At 41.6% G+C, this 18,203-nt stretch overlaps 1 long non-coding RNA gene across 2 annotated transcripts; it reads left to right on the top strand.

Annotated features, from left to right (window-relative positions):
* The first annotated feature begins 51 nt into the window (after positions 1 to 51).
* LOC121831324 (uncharacterized) lies at positions 52 to 17,724 on the top strand. 2 transcript variants are annotated; one of them, XR_006074686.2, is made up of 4 exons: positions 52 to 1,466; positions 5,259 to 5,420; positions 9,487 to 9,600; positions 17,283 to 17,724. It is a non-coding gene; the product is annotated as an uncharacterized LOC121831324 (long non-coding RNA). The 2 variants fall into 2 exon arrangements; XR_006074685.2 differs by lacking the exon at positions 5,259 to 5,420 and having other exon boundaries at positions 17,283 to 17,723.
* Positions 17,725 to 18,203: the final 479 nt, after the last annotated feature.

The raw sequence follows: 18,203 nt of genomic DNA, 5'->3' as shown, positions 1-18,203 counted from the left end.
ACTGCAAAAGTGCAAGATCAGTTGCCTGGCAACAATGTCTACATCTTTACTCCTCTCTGTACCCATGCACCATGACCATCAGTCACACTCCTTTTGGGGGGTTTTGGTGAGTTTCAAACACATATCTCTACTGCGGCCCCCAGCCTGGAACCAAGACCAGGAGCCGTTTTACCATGTTTTGAGAAACCCACACTTCTGCCCACAGAAGACTAGCATCAAAGACAAAGAGCTCGTGGCAGCAGCCAGGGACTTGGAGTCTAGGTCCAGTTCCATATTGAGCCAGCTGTTGTGGGTCTCAGGAAGGTGTCTAGACTCCTCTGAGTCTGTATTTCTTCATCAGCCAGATGCAGATTTCCCGAAAATTTATACAAAGATTTTCTTTCTTCTGAAAAATGGAGGATTATAAAGCGTTCTGGGTCTCCACACCAAGTGGTCTGTGGGTCCATGTATAGGATGAGTTCTCTGGAGTGTGTGAAGTCCAAGAGGGAGACTGGCCAGCGGTGCTGGCATCAAATATATCCTGAGCCTCTCCAGTGTTCTCCAAAGCCAGGCTGAGACTTTGGCACCAGGAAGCCCAGAGAGAAGTGAAGACAAGCCTCTTCCAGAACGAAGCAGGTGACAAGTCCTAATGGATTCTGAAGAGGGCTTGTGTTCCTGCCCTTAGCCATTGTCCAGCCATTTGTAGCCCGGAATCCTTCCCAGAAGCTCTTTCTCTCAGAAAAGGAAATTGGCAGCCCTGGGAAGTGAGCAGCTCTCCGCTTGGACTTGATTGGGGACCAATTTGGGCCTGTTAGCCGAGCCTCCGGTATCATCTCAGCCAATTACTGGCCCAGCCTGGCCTGCAGCTGGCTGCTCCCTTCCAAGCCGGACACTTTTATTCCAGCAGAACAATCCCCTGCTCCAGAGCAAAGAGACCAGGGTGACTGTGGCCCATTAAAAAGTATGTCCAGAGACATAATTCACTCAGTAAGATAATGGAGTAGGCAGGGCTTCACCTGCAGCTTTAATTGAAAAAAAAAAAAAAAAAAAAACCACCTCAATAAACAGACTTGTGGCTTTTGGGTAATAAGTATGGGAATTTACAAACTCTCCTGGCTATTGGGCTCTGATGACTATTAAAGTTCATGTCTGGCAGTGGAATTTTGGCCTGATGGACTAAGTTACTCGGCCTCTGCCAAACCAAACAGGCTGGCAACCAGAAGGGAAGCCTGAGGGATAGAGCTCACGCCGCCCATTTCTCCAGGACTCCAAGGGCTCCTTTGGACTGGGCTACCCACAGATCAAGACCGGCTGCTAAGAATGTTAGTGCTCACCCAAAGATTCGCCATTCCGCTCCTTCCTTGGCTCTGTAAAATACTGTTCTGGCAAGTTCAAATTACAAAGACCATGCACACCTGTGACTCCAACACTGTGGGGCAGAGAGGCAAACCCTGGGAGTTTCCTGGCCAGCTAGCCACACTGACATGGTGAGTTTCAGATTGGGTGAGAGATCCTGGCTTAAAACAGTAAGGTAGAGAGCAATCAAGGAAGACAGTGATGTCTTCCTCTGGCCTTCACGTGCATATCTATGCATGTCTGTGTACACATACAAACATTTAACACACATGCACATTAAACTAACAAAAAATAAAAAGTAAATAAAGAAGAAACTAGCCCTGACATCCACTTCCTTCCAAAAGTCATCCCCCTCCAGGACTGCAAGGGTTAACAGCACCAAGCTCCTTCCACTATGGCAAGAAGCATCATTTCCTTGCATTCTCTGCTCCCAGTTTCCAGTTTCTTTTCTGTCTCTTGTCTGGGGTGAGGGCACAGTTTGGGCTGCTCCTCTCTCTACCCCAGCAGCAATTCTCTTCTCTTGTTGCCTGGTGCCAGGGGCTCACTAAGAGCACGAGTCTTGTTTCCTTCTTCCAGGCATGGCCCTTCTCTGTAACTCCCGAGGACTTACTCACGGGACTGCAAGCGAACCTAGAACACAGCCACTTGAACATCAGAGTCTCCTGCAATACTATGCAAGTAGCTACAATGTAGAAGCAACCTAGGTGTCCAGCAACAGAGGGATGCATGCAGAAAAGGGAAATTGGTACACAAGTGCAATAGAATTCTTTTCAAACATAAAGAGGAAGACAGTAATATAATTTACAGGAAAATGGATGTGACTGGAGATAATGATATTCAGTGAATCGAGTCAACCTCAGAAGGGCTAATACATATTTTCTCTTGTTTGTTGGCCATTTGTATTTCATCTTTTGAGAACTGTCCATTTCATATCAGCTGACTCTAACATCCTGTCCCCGGGCTAGTGGCCCCCTCCTTCATGCCCCATGCTCTAAATTCTTTCTACTTTCCACGGCTATGGCTTGGTTACAGGTACACCTATTGGGGTACCTGCTTCCATCATGGCTTGGACTGAGTACTGCAAAACAAAAAGGAACCACATTCCCTCCATGTGCTTTTCTTCCCACAGGCCATATGAAATGCATTGTGGATAATGATGACCTAGGAAGATATTATACTTTAAGCCATAGAGACTCCTAAACACCCACCTCACAGAACTATAACTTAACTGTGCTGCCCTGGAACAAGATAGACCCAGCTCACTGAGTCTGGGTCCCTGAGACAATTATGGGAAGGGACTTGGCCTTCTCTACTCCTTATCTACAATCCTTCAGACAGGGTCATATAAATGCAACAACTTCAAAAGCATGAGCTTATGGGAGAGGAAGGGAACACAACTTTGGTAATCTACACACATTTTCATTATTATTAACTCTCCGTGTTTTCAAAGTCTCACATCGTCTCTCTCGGAGTCTTTCATTGACCACAATACAGTGCTTAAATGCAAAGAAGAGGTGATGAAATAGGAATCCAGCTGAGATTTGAGAAACACAGCAGGAAGTAACAGAAATGTCCCCAAGTTATACATAGTGTAACTGTGGCCTAATGTGGGGTTTCCCAGAGCATTCTCCTTAGTGTATGGTCAAGACTATTTAAGCTTCAAGATAAAGATAACGAGAGGAAATGATAATGTCACATTCATACAAGCAGAGCTACCAATTCACAACTATAGATGACATAGTCTTAAGGATAGGGAGAGAGTCTTCCACATAGCATGGGAGCAGGTGGCCATTTATCTTTCAGCAGATGAACTGGCAGACAGGGAAAAAGGAAACCTGATCCCTGCATTTAGAAAGTCCATCATCTACTGACAGCTTAAAACCAGTAGGGCTGAAATTAGCCTTGTAAACCTAAGTTCAAAACCAACCAACTGTACAACGTACCCTGGGACCTGATTGAATTCTATTTCCATGAAGTCTCAAGATCTCTATTTAGCCTAAGATTCCCAGCCAGTGACGCATGTGCTGTAATCAGTATCTAAAACAATAAAACCTCCCCTAGCAGGAAAAGTACTCAAAGAAGCCCTTGGGGTCTTAGTTAAAAGGCCTGGCTTATGTAATAAACACTTACTGTTTTAACTGGGCACCTAAGAACATCAAGTGAGAGATCAGGTGAGCTGCAACCCTGACAGTCATCAAGAGGATCCAGGTCAGCAGAACTGAATAACACTTTAGTCTCAGAATTTTCCAAAGTATATACTTTCAGATATTTCTGGATATTTTACCTAGAAATTATTACTTTATAAATGTCTTCACAATGAAACTTTCAATGTGATTCTTAGAAAGGGGATCAGACATGTATCCTGTCTTAATTGTTTCTCACTTATTTGATGGGAACCATTTATCTTTTCTACCAAACCCCACTCGGCTCTCTGTAGAACACCATCAGGGATGGAGGTGATGGGAATCCTGTGAGCTTTCTACAGAGCTGGCTGCTCTGTTGTGATATCACCAGCATCTAGGACAGAACCTGGCAGATAAGGTGCTTGGAGAGTAGACATTATGTATAGAACTGAGCCTGCTATCCTGAGTTCAGGGATGACTCTTCATAGCCTTGGACCTATACAGATACTCCAAAGCCAAGGGACAAGGAGTTTAATGATGCCTCTGTTTCCATTACCAGGATCCAATCAGAGATCAGCCCAGAACACAGGGACTTCCTAGGTGAACTCAGATAGCCCATATGTGCACCTCGAATGTTGTATAAACTGTGCTTCTTTGTGGACAGCCACATTCTCTTGCAATGGCAAACAATTTGTGGACCCCATCTCACAATTTGAGGTGACTAACAGCTCCTAACTACCCCAAAGTCACCGTCACACAGGACATAGCATTTTCATCTGAGAGTAGCCAGTGTTTCAAACAGCTCATATTTTGGACAATGGTTTAACAGGCATGCTCATGCCAATTTGCATTTCCAATAGTCTCCATGAACAAAATCCTGTAACATTCTGCTGTTTCTGGGCATACCCCATTAAAAGTGCCTGAAAATTATAGAAATTATTTTATCATCTGCATTAATTTCCTCTTGAAACATCTCAACACATCAACTCAAAATGAAGCATCAGAATTCTGCAGTTGCATTTAAATATGTTAATAACCACAGGTAAACAAACTCGAGGCTGAAATTGTCCACAAAGAATAGAGGGCAGCTTGTTGGAGGTTCACAAACACAATGCAGTATAATTATATGCTGAGACACTTAACCTCAAGAACACACGGAAAATTTACAAAGATCAATTGCTCATAAAAAAAAGAAAAGAAAAAAGTTGTTAATCAAATGAGAGAGTTATCTAGTAAATGGTTAGAAAATTGATGGGAATTCCTTTGATAACACCATTTTGATTTGATTAGTTGTACTATTTTTATATCTTTAGTAAACAGAGTTTGATTAAACCATAGAGCTCTTTTACTGCAGAAATATTACAAACTCATTAGTGGCGAAGAAGAAAGTCTAGAAGGAAGATTCAAAACTCATTTTTAAAAGCACCGCTACAAGCTCTCCTCGTTCTCTGCTTGTATTGAGAGGTCAAAAGCAGGCCTCCCGAGCAGCTCGGGCTGGGTGGGATAAATAAGGCAGGTTACTGAAGGCAAGTGAGGGGCCAAGGGGCCAACAGCATCGGCTTCTTCAGCAGTCTGTCTTTTGGCTGGAAGATTGATACCTGGGAAATTAGCCCTCTACTCAGGTTCTGAACCTCATTAATTAAAGAATTTAAGAATCAACTCAAATGGAAGCTGGAATACAATTTTATTAGAATTTTTAAAGAACAAATCCCAGGGCAGGCAAGCTGGAAAATTTTGGCAGCTTCCCAGGTGAGGAGAATGGAAGAGAGATGGAAAAAGGCCATGCCATTTGCATTGCAGGCATAAGATCAGCCACACAGAAGCAGGCAGCCACGTAGTGGGAGGAACGGTTCAGAGACAGAGGAAGGAAGTCCAGAGTATCAGAAGGAGCATGCTCATGCTCTGGCCAGATTCCAAAAGAAAGAGACAGGAAGAAGGAAAAGTAGCATCTGACTCAAAAAGGTAGGTTGACTCAAAAATGTAGGTGGACTCAACTGAATTCTAATGACTGCTCGGCTTGTAAGGACCTCACTGGGGAGGAGGGAATTCTGGGAAGAAAGTTAGTATCTCATTAGAGGAATAATTACTATCTCTTTAGCATGGCTTACGGTGCCAGCTTCTTTAGAAGTGGTTCCTTGGCCAGGTGATGGATCCAGTACAACTGGAATGTTAGCTTTTCACCCAGGTCAGCTATTCTACTCTCCTGACAGATTGCTGCTCTAACAAGATGGCCATCTGTATCTTTTCTTCTCCCTGTAGCTGCCAATGTCCAACCTGCCTCTTCTTACAAGGACACTCACCACAGTGGGTTAGATTTCAAGATCTGTCTCCAACTACAGTCATATTAGATAGGGCAGGGAGCTCAACATAGGAATTGGGGGATGGGGCACAACTTAATGCTAAATCTCCGCCACCATTTTGAAGAGTGTTGCTTCCTTGCAATAATTACTCTCGAACATTCACAGGATGCAGACCTGTCACCCACGTCAAATCACTAGCGATCCTGTTGACATTCAGCTCCTAAGATGTCCCCGCCCCTCACATAGATCCCTACAGCAGCTTCTTCCCTGACCTCTGCTGACAGGAGCAGCCTGAGTGATCTTCCACAGAAAAGTCTTACAGCTGCCTCCCTGCTTAAAATATCTCCTGGTTATTTAAGTATCCAAAAGTTCTAAAACGTTGTCAGCTATATTTATATGTATTTAATGAAAGGAAAGAATCAAAATATGCAAGTATGCACTTGTAAAGAGTTCTGTGACAGCATCGTTTAGAGAAGACAAGCCACCTAGATCCGGTAACACACGAATACAAAGCAGGTGAACAGCCATGTATTAAAGTAGCCACAGGGAGGCTAAGGCCAGGGAATATTTACAACAATGAAAAAGGGGGGGGGAGGTCTTGTCTGTTAAATTAAAATAATAAAATCTGAATAAGTAATGATTTCTGTGGATATACTTTGTATTATTTAAAGAATAATTAAATGTAGTGTGAAAATCAATTATGTAAAGATAAATATCAAATTTTTTCCCCGATTGGGTGGGGTTAAAGCGAATTTTATTTGCTTCAATTCTTTAATAATGTATACTGTTTATATTATTAAGGCCTTAAGTTTTAAAAGCAATAATTCTGACACTTTCTCCATCATCCCAGACATAAATTCAGGATTTTGAGCATGTTGTCAAGAGCTTTGGTACTCAAGTCAGACTACCGTTCCCACCTCCTCCTCCTCCTCACCACTCCCTGTTCCCCAGGAGGAACCACAGAGATTAAATAACTAAAATGAGTTTGTAGGCATTGTATCCTAGAGCCTAGAGACAAACCAAGTGTGGTTCAACCTTTAAACCCTGCAGGCTTAGTTGTAACTGACTTCCTGGTAATGAATAATACACACACACTCCTTCTCCATGCCATCACCTTGAATGTTCAGATCTTAACATAAATTTGCTTGCAAGAGGATGAGCATTAATACTACAGCAGTTATAGTCAGACCAGTTATATTCAGTCTTGATTACTTTTTTAAGGGAAAAAATGTTTAATATTTTATTTTTTACATGTGTGTGTGTGTGTGTGTGTGTGTGTGTGTGTGTGTGTGTGTGTGTGTGTGTGCATGGTGGGTATGTGCACATGAGTGAAGGTACCTGTGGGGGCCAGGAGAGGATGTCAGATCCCCTGGAGCTAGAGTTATAGACAGTTGTGAGACACCTGACTTGAGTGCTGAGAACCAAACTTTGGTCCTATGCAAGAGCAGCAAGTGTTCTTAACTGCTGAGCTGTCTCTCCAACCCCCTTGATTTCTTAATTTGTGAGAACTCCACAAGACCTCAAAGGACTCACCATTTTCCCTGTCATTCCTCACTCACTACCACAGAGTAAGCTTGGACTTTTATATATTTAACATTTACTATTCCTGTTTGTGAAAGAAATTCCTATGTGACAGCAGGTATGAAGTAGACGTACAAATCAAACATCTCATGATAATGAATTACAAATTCATTGAAAGACAATTGCTTGATATACATATAATTTTACTATCAATTAAAGATGGATGTAAATTTGTTTCCTAATGAGATAGGTGTGCTTTGTTTATTTTATGCAAATATTAAAGTATGACTGAATATTTGATACCACAAAATGTAGATCATCTCTAATGTTTGTAAGGCTGTTAGATATTTTGATCTTATAATCAGTGCTAAGAATACCTCTTTGGAATAATGTTCAAATGGTGCAAAATGGTGGTAGGATATTGAGTGCCATTCAAAACTGCCAGAAATTCTGTCCAAATCCCAAGCCAAAACTCACTGAATGATTTTTTAAAAATGAAATTCAAGTCAGCAATTCAAACAAAACTTTTTAAAAATCAAATATTTTAATATAATGCAATCCCAATATATACTAATTTGATAATTATATCCTGAGGGATAATGGCAGAAAAATATGTAAAGACTTTGTTTTCTGCATTTAGACCATTATGATTTTATTGGAAAACTTTGTGTGTACAGTAAAAGCTCCTCAATGTATAAAATACACTAGCTCACGTCTGAGCTGAGCTGTTTGGGGCAGCTTTCTTTGACATTGGATGGTGTGACAGGCTGCTCAATGCAAAGGGCACATGCTGTGTTTTCAGAACCAAGGCTACAATGAAATCACAAGATGCTACACAGGCAGTCACTGGTAGAAACCCCTTGAATTCATTACAAGGTTTGATTTTTGAATTAATGTTTGGCCTTTGAACATTCAGAAACCTTTTACTGTCTCCAAAGATTTATAACCCCTGCATCCAAGTGTGTGACCCCCCATATGGGATCATAGCCCACAGTACAAGAAACTGGGATCTAAACTGCCATATCTTCCTCCTGGACCAATGAGATGTCACTGAGCACATGCTTAATTCAACTGGCATGTTGTAGCAAGACTTGCTATTGAGGAATAAGTTCATTGATGAGTATTCTGGAGGAGGTTACTTCTCCACTGCTTACAGATGACAGAGCAGTATCAGCCCATAGCACTCATCTTGAGTGGCATACTATGCATTCTTAAATAACAGTGTATTTCTTCATTGAATCAGATCATGCATTCAGTATAGAATGTTATATGTCCTAAACTAAGTGTATAATTTGGTAGCATTTTATTTAAAACACTTGTCTAGTTACTGTCTGACACTTGTCTAGTTACTGTATGCAAATATATGTTTTTGAGTGTCCATAAGGCTCCTCTCATCCTTCATGTTAGAGATAAGCACTATCCTGAATTCCATCGCAACAGATTAGTTTCCCTGTTCTTGAACTTGAAATAAATGAATCAGTCCCTGTGTGCTACTGCACACAAGGTTAAGGGTGTGATAGTCATCCATATTGCCACACACACAATGTTTCATTTTTTCCCATGGCCCTGACTTTACATGTCGTGCTTCCCCGATTCTGTCTTTGCATTCTGGTCTTTTATCCATGAATATGCCAGGCATTCTTCAGGTGAATACTTCTTCATGCATTTTCACTGTCTCTGCCACTCAACTCTAGTTTGTGCTCTAGATTTAAGATTTGCCCTTCCTTCCTTAATTAAAGTTTTTCCTGACAACCCCTGCCTTTGCCTAAGGCTAGACCAGTTTCCTCATTCTTCTCTCTGCTGACCACTCTCAGCAGAGACGATTTTTTTTTTTCTGAGAGCACGAGTCACACATGCCCCCTGTGCTGGTGACCACCACACCCCATCACTGTAGCGACTCAGCTCTTTCATCAACAAAGGAATACACAAGAACAGTGTCCAGCTCAGAGTCTGGCCCACTTCAGCCCACAGGCACTGTGCTTTCAGCCCTCCTCTTCCCTTTCATTATGAAGTCTGAATGCTACACAGTATGTTCTCTGCCCAACAATGCCCACCCTGTAGAGAAGGCCCAGGAGAAGCCACATCACAGTTGCTCTACATGATGATTCTTGAAATGTTTGGACTAGCAGTGAAGGTCTAGGGAAGGTCTGTCTCATACTTCACAATGAACTGGGGCATGTTTTTTTTTTTTGTTTTTTTTTTTACAGAACTTCCAGAAAGAACCCCCATGACAACCACTAAGAAGAATGTGAACAAGGATGAGCAGAAGGGGAAAATAAGGATGAGAAGAAAGAAAACCAAACGCTGGCTTTCTCAGGATGGTGAGATGCTGTGAAACTGACTTCTCTGTACTTTGATTTCTTAATTCTCTGTGTGTAATATGCTTTGTGTGCATGGTAATACAGTGTTAACTCTATGAAAACGTCTCTGCCCTGATGTACAATGACGCATAAGGAACTAATTGAAATGTATTCTATCATTGATACACAGGGGCAGTTCCCACAGCCTAGGGAATGAAGCCTTTCCCTAGACAGCCTGGGGAGAGGCAGAGAGAACACAAACAAAAATAACCATGGGTCAGTCACCTTCTCAGATCATAGACTAACCAGAGAGCATGTGCCCAAATAAGTCTGTAATTCCCCACTAGCTAGGGATGCTCAGAAAGAAAGTTGCTAGGTCTCTAGAGACAAAAGTCCCAAGTCCCTGCAAAGATTTGACAGCAGTTGGCCTGGCCACTGCTCTAGGTGGTCTTGATGTTGCCCACTTTAACTCCCTTCCTTGAGCACATCAATCTTCATGTCGTCATTTTCTACCCTTCACCACCTCCATGCAGAAGCTCCCAGTCTCAACAATTGGACTTGAAACCAGCTCCTGTAATTAAGCTGAGCACAGCTCTGATCTGAGTTGCTCACGAGGTCCTGCATCAGAACCATGCCCTCCCTGGCCCTGAACATTTTACATTCATTGATAAGATTCAATGACAACAGAGGGCCTTAAAGGCAGTGTTTCTAATTGGAGTGGCCTGTTCAAAGCCAGCTCTAGTACTATCTGCATGATGCTGACCAAACTTGTGGGCATCTCCATGCCCAGGCTTACATTCTGTAAAATGATGATGTTGATCAAACATTCCTACCTCAGAGGTCAGCAGGGGGGAGCAGGGGGCTCACCTGTGCTAAACACTCAGCAGCCTGAGGATGAGGAGGACTCTTCTGCTCTGTTTCTGTGAGGAAAAGAGCAGAGCTTCTAGAAATCTTTTATTGACTAAGATTAGAATGAAAACCCCTCAGATCTTGGTCCTCCACCACCTGATCTAGGAATTGTTCATTAATTTTTGGTTCTAGAAGCAGCAAAACAAATTTGCATCTTTTTTTTCCCTGGAGAAACCCCAGAGGGACAGTGAGAGGCAAAGTGAGAGAGGGGTGGAGAAAGAACAGTGGCAGAGAAAAGAGAGGGAGAGAGAGACAGGGAGGCAGAACAGATTGAAACTGCCAGCCTGGCAGCAGGAATGAAGCCTCGGAAAAGATGCTCACTTGCCAGCTGGGTTTCGCCAGCTTTTTTTTTTTTTTTTTTAAATTTTCTTTTCCATTTGTGTTCACACTTCTCCCTCTTGTGGTTCATCAGAAAACCACATGTGCTGTTCTGCGCTCAAAACTGGTCAATGCGCCTGGCTAAGGCAAGTCAGGCAAAGACAACTAGGTCAAACGCTGCTTGAATTACAGAATGGGGAGAGGAAGCCAGGATATGTGCTATACACCTCCCAAGTCCTTTTCCGAATGTCATGTGATCAAAGAGAACCCTCCACTCTCATTTTTAAAGGGAAGAATAGCCCCAAGAGACACACACAGCCAAATCCTCTGAGGGAGACCCCCAAGGGGCTTAAGGAGCTGCTGGGATAGAGTCATTTCAGGACAAGTCAGCGGAGAGACAGATGATATGTACAAGCAAGTCCGAAGGAGAACTGATCCTCTATTGCTATACTTACCCCACTGAAGCCAGCTCATGCCAATTTGCTACACTGTCACTGACACCCAAAGCACCCCTTCTTTAAAAGGTTGGGTAAATGTCACTCTTCGTAATGCCTTCTGACAACTCTTTCTTAGGCCCTTACCTCTAGTGGATATGTGCTGTCTCTCCTCTCCCTGCTATGCCTTGTCTCTTTCCATAATGCAGCCCCAGCCTGCTTGGCTTTCTGTTGGAATTATGGCTGCCCTCCTCTAGGGCTAAAAAGGAAAAGCCTGGCCTCTGTGCAGCTCCAGGGATCCAGCCTCCTGTATAGAAGGTATGCATGCACATTTCGTGAATGTGAGTCACCCACATACAATGTCTCCATTCCATGACAGAGGGACTAGGAGACACTGTATCGGAATGCAGGCTAATCTCAAAAGGCACTGAGACCTTCCCCTGAGAACTCTGCAAAGACAGCTATCTATGTTAAACCATAGCCCACCTGCACTTAAATGATCCCTGCAACTTATCTTCAAATACTTCAGGAAGAGGCAGGGAGGGAGGGAGGGAAGGAGGAGGGAGGGAGAGGGCATACAGAAGAGAGGGAGGGAGGGAAGAAATTGAGGAGTTCAGGAGAGATGAAGAACAGGAAGAAGAAAGGGGAGAAGAGGCTACAATGGACAGTGAAATCCAGCTGCAGGATACATTGATGCCCATATTCATTGAAATTTTCTTCATATCTTTCTCAATTTTGAATTATTGCAAAGACAAAAAGTTAAAACAAATGTAAAATCAACTGTATTTAAGATGGCTTACAAGTTTAAAAGTATTTAAGATGGCTTACAAGTTTAAAAGTGAAGTAAATACGTGGGTAAAAAATAAAACCAGAATACAAGTCAAAATGAGTTTTCCATCCCAGAGCATAGGTGGGCGTTAGGGCTTACAAACTAAACATAACTGAGTATAAATTCTGTGAGTGCATATTTTTCTAGGAAGACATTATTTACAGCTTTTATTAAACATCACAGGTTTATTAAGTCCCATATCCCCCAAAAGTGTTAAAATAGTGGCTTACAGAGATACAAAAGAATTACTATTAAGTATTCAACAGTTGGAGAGAATAGACTGAACCAGTCTTACAGAGACAAGAAACAGCTTGGAAAGCATTCAGTTAGGACACTCCCACCCCATCCACACGGGAAAGGCAAGCCCAAAGAAAGGTCAGCAAGATGGATTCCAACAAATGTAGCATGTATCACTGATTCCTAAATAACTAAGACCACAATGATTTCCTTATGTCATGGGGCTTCCCTGTCTCCTAGAAAAGCCATTCTGTAAAACATTACCAGACAACAATGGCCATCTTGTCAGCTCTCATAGACAAGGCCATGCATCTTTATTTGAAACCAGATGGATGCATTCTCACAGGGCTGATTGCAAAGGAAGCTTTGTAGAGGGGGGGTTGAGGCATATCACAGGAACCACAGATATTCTCAGCTGTAAGATAGATGGAGCAGACCACTAACTAAGATTGATGGATGGTGCCAGCCCTGGCAGGCCAAACACAATGCTGGGATGGCCAAGTGGGGGAAGAAAATTAGTTTGCAAGATTAGAACATATTAACACAAGTCAGACAACTGTCATGTCACAGCTCCTCACCGTAATGCTGATTGGCAGGCAAGCATTTCTGATTCTGATGGCCATGGAGGCGAAGCGTCTGCAATCTGTCTCGCATGACATTCCACCGGCTGGCAAGTCCCTGCTGCTGGAGAAGTCAGCTTTTCTTAGAAATCTCTGTCCCCTTGGGTCTTGTTTGGCAGGCCCCAGGCCAAAGGTACATGGTGAGGTGGGACAGGGCAGGGTAGATGTAGTAGCTATCCATGGTTTCAGCTGCCAAGGGAGGCTTTCTCAACTTCGTTCAACAAGTACTGTTGGACAACTCTCAGACCTGGTACTAGGCTGGGCAGAGTAGAGAGATGCAAGAGATGAGGCCTCACATCACCAGAGAACCCAGACCTAGATGTGTGGTCAAGTTCAGTAATGAAGCAAAGCAGGCCAGTTTTAGTAGTGGTCCCTTGGTTAAACCTTGTCTGGTTGATTCCATCTCAACTCCATCACTCCTCTCTGGACCCCGCAGCAGATAAATCTAGTTATTTTCATTAATATTAAACTAGAAGAGTTGGAAATTCAGTCATGACTCACTGAGACCCAACTCCTGAGTGGTACTATGTAACTGGTTTGCACTGTTGGATATTTTCAATATGGGTCTTTCTTTTGCCTGTTTTGTTTCGAGACAGGGTTTCTCTGTGTAGCCCTGACTATCCTGGAACTTACTTTATAGACCAGCTTGGTCTCAAACTTATAGACATTCTCCTACTTCTGCCTTCCAAGTGCTGGGATTAAAGATGTCCTCTACCATGCCCAGCTTCAAGATGGATCTTTTAACTGGTAGGATGAAATAGTAAATATAAAAGAATATTTTGTTCAAGTGTATGTCTTAGTGAAGGAAGGATAGGTTATGTTTGCTATGGCAACAACTCTAAAATGCCAGTGGCTTAACCCAATCAACACAGGTTTCTCACCTCTATAAAATCAGCTGCTGGCCACCTTCACTCAGTATTAATTCTTCTTGGGCCAATAGTTCAGAGATCCAGGTTGCATTGAGAATGACTGAAGTAACACCATCTTGTGCTGATCATACTCTGACTCCATTTCATGTCTACTCAGAGTGTCCACTACACTTTTGAGCCCCTAACACTCTGAACAGTCATGTCCACCTTGGCAACACATTTAGGACTTTCCATGACCCTGACCATGGCCCAGATGTATAACCAAAATAGATGCTTGATGTATAACCAAAACAAATGATACAAGGTTCTCATGACCTATACCTGACAAGGATGTCATTGTGGTTTTTGCCTTTATAAACACTTGTACCCCTGAGCTTCAGTGCCATGAGTTCTTTGGGGCAAAGGCTTGTGCTAGTCACCAGCTAATAAATGACTCTAATTTGGCCTTATATGCTTGGTGGTCTGAAATTTTCTTGCCTGGACGATAATACTTTGTCCTCCTGGCTCCTTCATCTCAGGAGAAGGCCATGGGAGTAAGAGTCACACACACTGGCTCTTTCATTCTTTGGTCCAGAAGTCACATGTGCACACACATCATCATCTGCACACATACCAAGTCTACCTGGTGCTTCTGAAGTTCATTGGCTTAAACCAATCATATGACCTTATCTAACTTCAAGGGGGTTAAAACTGGGAAGAAAGGGGTTGGAAGGTGAGAGAATGCTTATGCCACAGCATGCTAGCACAGAGCAAACAGTCTTACACTCATGGAGCTTAAGAAGAAATTAATATTCTTATGTGTGTTATATGCACCTCTCTGACACCAGCCCTCCCTCTTCCAGGATTTCAAATCAGAAATAATCATCATCTTGAATTTTATCTCTTCTTGTCTTAATCATTTTAGCTACATGACACTGGTCCTCTAGGCACCAGGTTACTCAGTTTTGGAAGTTCACATCAATGGAAAATCACAAGGTATTCATTTTGTGACTTTACTTTTTATTCAGCATTATTAAAATTTATTCATTTTTTTCTGCACAGTTGCAACTCACTTTTTAGTGTTTTCATAGATTTCCACTGGGGGACTATGATAATCTCCGTGCCCACACCTACCACTGAATGAAGACAATGCCCATACCTAATGCTGAATGGAGGACTACGATGCCCACAAAAACTATTGAATGAAGGGCTACAATGCCCATGCCTACTGTGAATGTAAGACTACAATGCCCATACCTACTGTTGAATGAAGCAATGCAATGCCCACACCATTGGGCTATCTTCAAGTTTGGACATTACCCAGATATTATGTGCTGTGCACATTCTTGTACATGTCTCCTAATGAACTTGAACAAAATTTTCTCTATAGGAAGTCATCCAAAACAGAATATGTGAGGTGTAAGTCAGACATTGGTAAATGTGTAGATCTAGGCATATTTTGATTATACAAAATAGCAGCCTCTAATTGATTATAAAACAAGCAAGAATAAGTTAAACACAATGATTCTCTAGCAATAATTGATTGAAGATATATCTTAGGGTACCTGTAATTTTTGGAAATCTGGCAAATTTATTGTTTGGTTTTTGGCCTCTATTAGTTAACCATACATCATATATTTCCAGGATCGTTACCAGAAGGAAATAAATAAGGTAAAAGTGTAAGGCAAAAATACTCAATTTGAAAACAGGCAGGAGCTAAGAGAAAAGAAGAAAAGATAAGACACACAGAAATTACAATATAAGGTAATAGATAGCTACAATATAAACATAAAACAACTGGGCCCATTTAAAGACAAATATAATTAAATCATTTTTTTAATTGAAGTGCCAACTGTGACCAGAGAGTGTCTTCAACAATAACATTGGGTCCCCAGGCACAGCCCACGAGGGAGATCAACAATTAAGCTGCCTGTTTATGGCTCTTCTACCTCTTCAGCTGATGCTATATTTATTTCTTGAAACCGGTTGCACTTTTCTGCATTTGTGCCTGGACTCTAAGCATTTACACACCACTGAACTTATTTATTTAAATGTTAGCTCCAACCCAACTTTTCAAAACATCTGGTTTCGGTTGCCACTTACAAAATTTTCTCATGAATATAGTAAAAAATTAACTTCTTTTAAAACAACAGAAACCACAACACCCCAAAACTATGATAGATGTTTAGATAGATGTGAGAGATGAGTAGATGTGTTGTTTAACTGGCCCCTGGGTCATGAGAAAAAACGAATTGGACATTGCTCGGGGGCTTAGGCCTAAGCAGTTAGATGGAAGGATTGTTGCCATCTAAGATGAAGATGACTATAGGAACAAGAACAAGATGCTCGGGGAAGTAGAAGAGCATCCAGAAAAGGACTTCTATCTCATGAAAAGTAACCATTCTCTAAAGGTCTGTGAAGAATTTCACAATGAAAAAATCACCACTGAAAATCTAAAGATCATCATTCTGTAAGAAGACCTCAAGGTTAGTTTACTATACAAATTCACCATGATGATTCATAAAAGGCTGTGAGTCTAGATAGTCGATAGCTTTCTTCTGAGTAATCAAAGAATAACATGGCTCTAGAATTCCGAGTAGGATAACAGCAAAGGCCGCTGCACAACTGTATCACAAGGTGAGCAGTGTTCCATGGTGCTGTGTTCAGTGGTGGAGTGCCTGCCTAGCATGTTAGGAAAAGCCATGGTAATTCATAACTGTGACTAATTGAACATTTAATAGGCTAGCTTAATATATAATAAACAAAGATTTAATCAAAGTACCCAATCCAAAAGGATTACAGCGTATTCTGAATATCTGAGCACCTGGAAGGGAAAAAAAACTGTGTTACCATACTGATGAAATAATGACTGCTAATGATATATACATATATACCTTTGAAGACAAAATTGCTGGCATACTGAGTGGAATATCATTGTTTCACAAGCAGTGACTGTTAATTAATTGGCATATTTTATTATAAGGAATTCAGATTCAAATGAATGCAAAAATGTAAAAATTGCAGATTACTCTGTACTTATCTGTATGAATAGCAAATGTCGCATTTTCTGTATCAATTTGAAGTTAGCATTTGTAGATATTTAGGGTAAACCTTACTTTTGAATAGCATTCTAGAAACTGATGTAATCAGGAAACCTGCCATAGTATATAAGCTACCCATGTTACCACACCAACTTCAGCACCCATGACAATTTCAAAAGGGTTAGGCTGGGGTTGCAATACTGTTCGAAAAAAATCTGTATTTAAAATATAACATGGATATACCCTAAGTTACCTAAGGTAACACACCAGTCCTGGCAGAACAACAAATAGTGTGAGGCTAAAAGAATTAATTTCTTGATATCACAGTGACTATTACCTCCACTGTACCACCCTTCTGGATGCTGAAGACAGACACTTATTCTAGGCTATGGAACTGCTAATATTCCAAATCACTTTTTAAAATCTTCTGCTTCAGAAGCTCTCAGGTCTGCCATTTTGATTTTCAGATTCCTGAACCTAATGATGCCAACATGAGAAGAGTCCGTGGTCCTTACTAGTTAAGGAACACCTCTCTTAAAGGGGACAGTCTCATTCCACTCCTTGGCCAGCACCTGGAAGATGGCCACTGTGTGTTCCATCGTGTGTTGAAAGATGATCCAGCAGCCGGAAAGAATTTCCAGGTTACACCAGTGTGTTTCTGTTTGGGGAATATCTCTGTTCTGACATCACTGGGCGGGCAACTTAAGGTTTGGCCAAGATTTAAATAAAGACTGGGGCTCACACCATCTTAAGCAGTTGAAAACTCAGGCTGGTGATAGCTATTTACACATGAAAATTTAGTTTTTAACAAGGGAGTCTCACTAGAAAAAAAAAACTACTCTTAAGGGTAGGCTGCATGTCCAGCAGTAGATGGCCAACAAAAAGTGGACTCAACAGTGTCTTTGGAGCTTCCTTGTCTCACAGTGTCATGTCTGGGCTTAGCCTTTGTTGTTGTTGTTGTTGTTTAATTTTATTTTATTTTATTCTTATATATATATATATATATAAGAATTTTATTCATATATATATATATATATATATATGTTGCTTTTAGACTCTAAGGAGATAATAAACTCCCTGAGAGAGAATAAATGAAGCAACAGCTTTGACACCCTTGCTATTAGCAGATGGGTATTTAGACCATAAGGAGATAGGACACAGGCAGAGCCTAGTGACCTCTCTGAAGTAAGATGGATCCAGGATTAGGCAGACAGGATCAAAGAGCTCGATTTTGAGAGAGAACAGGGAAGTGGGTGGAGATCTGAAAATTAGGTTCCTTTCAAGGTTTTCTTTAAATATTTCTTAATATGGACATATAAGGAAATCACTTAGGGCTAGGGAAAGAGAGATTTCAAAAGGATTAAAGTGAAAATATCTGGTGCTCAAAC

The sequence above is a fragment of the Peromyscus maniculatus genome, chromosome 1 (assembly GCF_049852395.1).
Source record: "Peromyscus maniculatus bairdii isolate BWxNUB_F1_BW_parent chromosome 1, HU_Pman_BW_mat_3.1, whole genome shotgun sequence".
NCBI lineage: Eukaryota > Metazoa > Chordata > Mammalia > Rodentia > Cricetidae > Peromyscus > Peromyscus maniculatus.
Note: the sequence above shows the minus strand (reverse complement) of the source record. Positions and strands in the feature narration are given on the sequence as shown.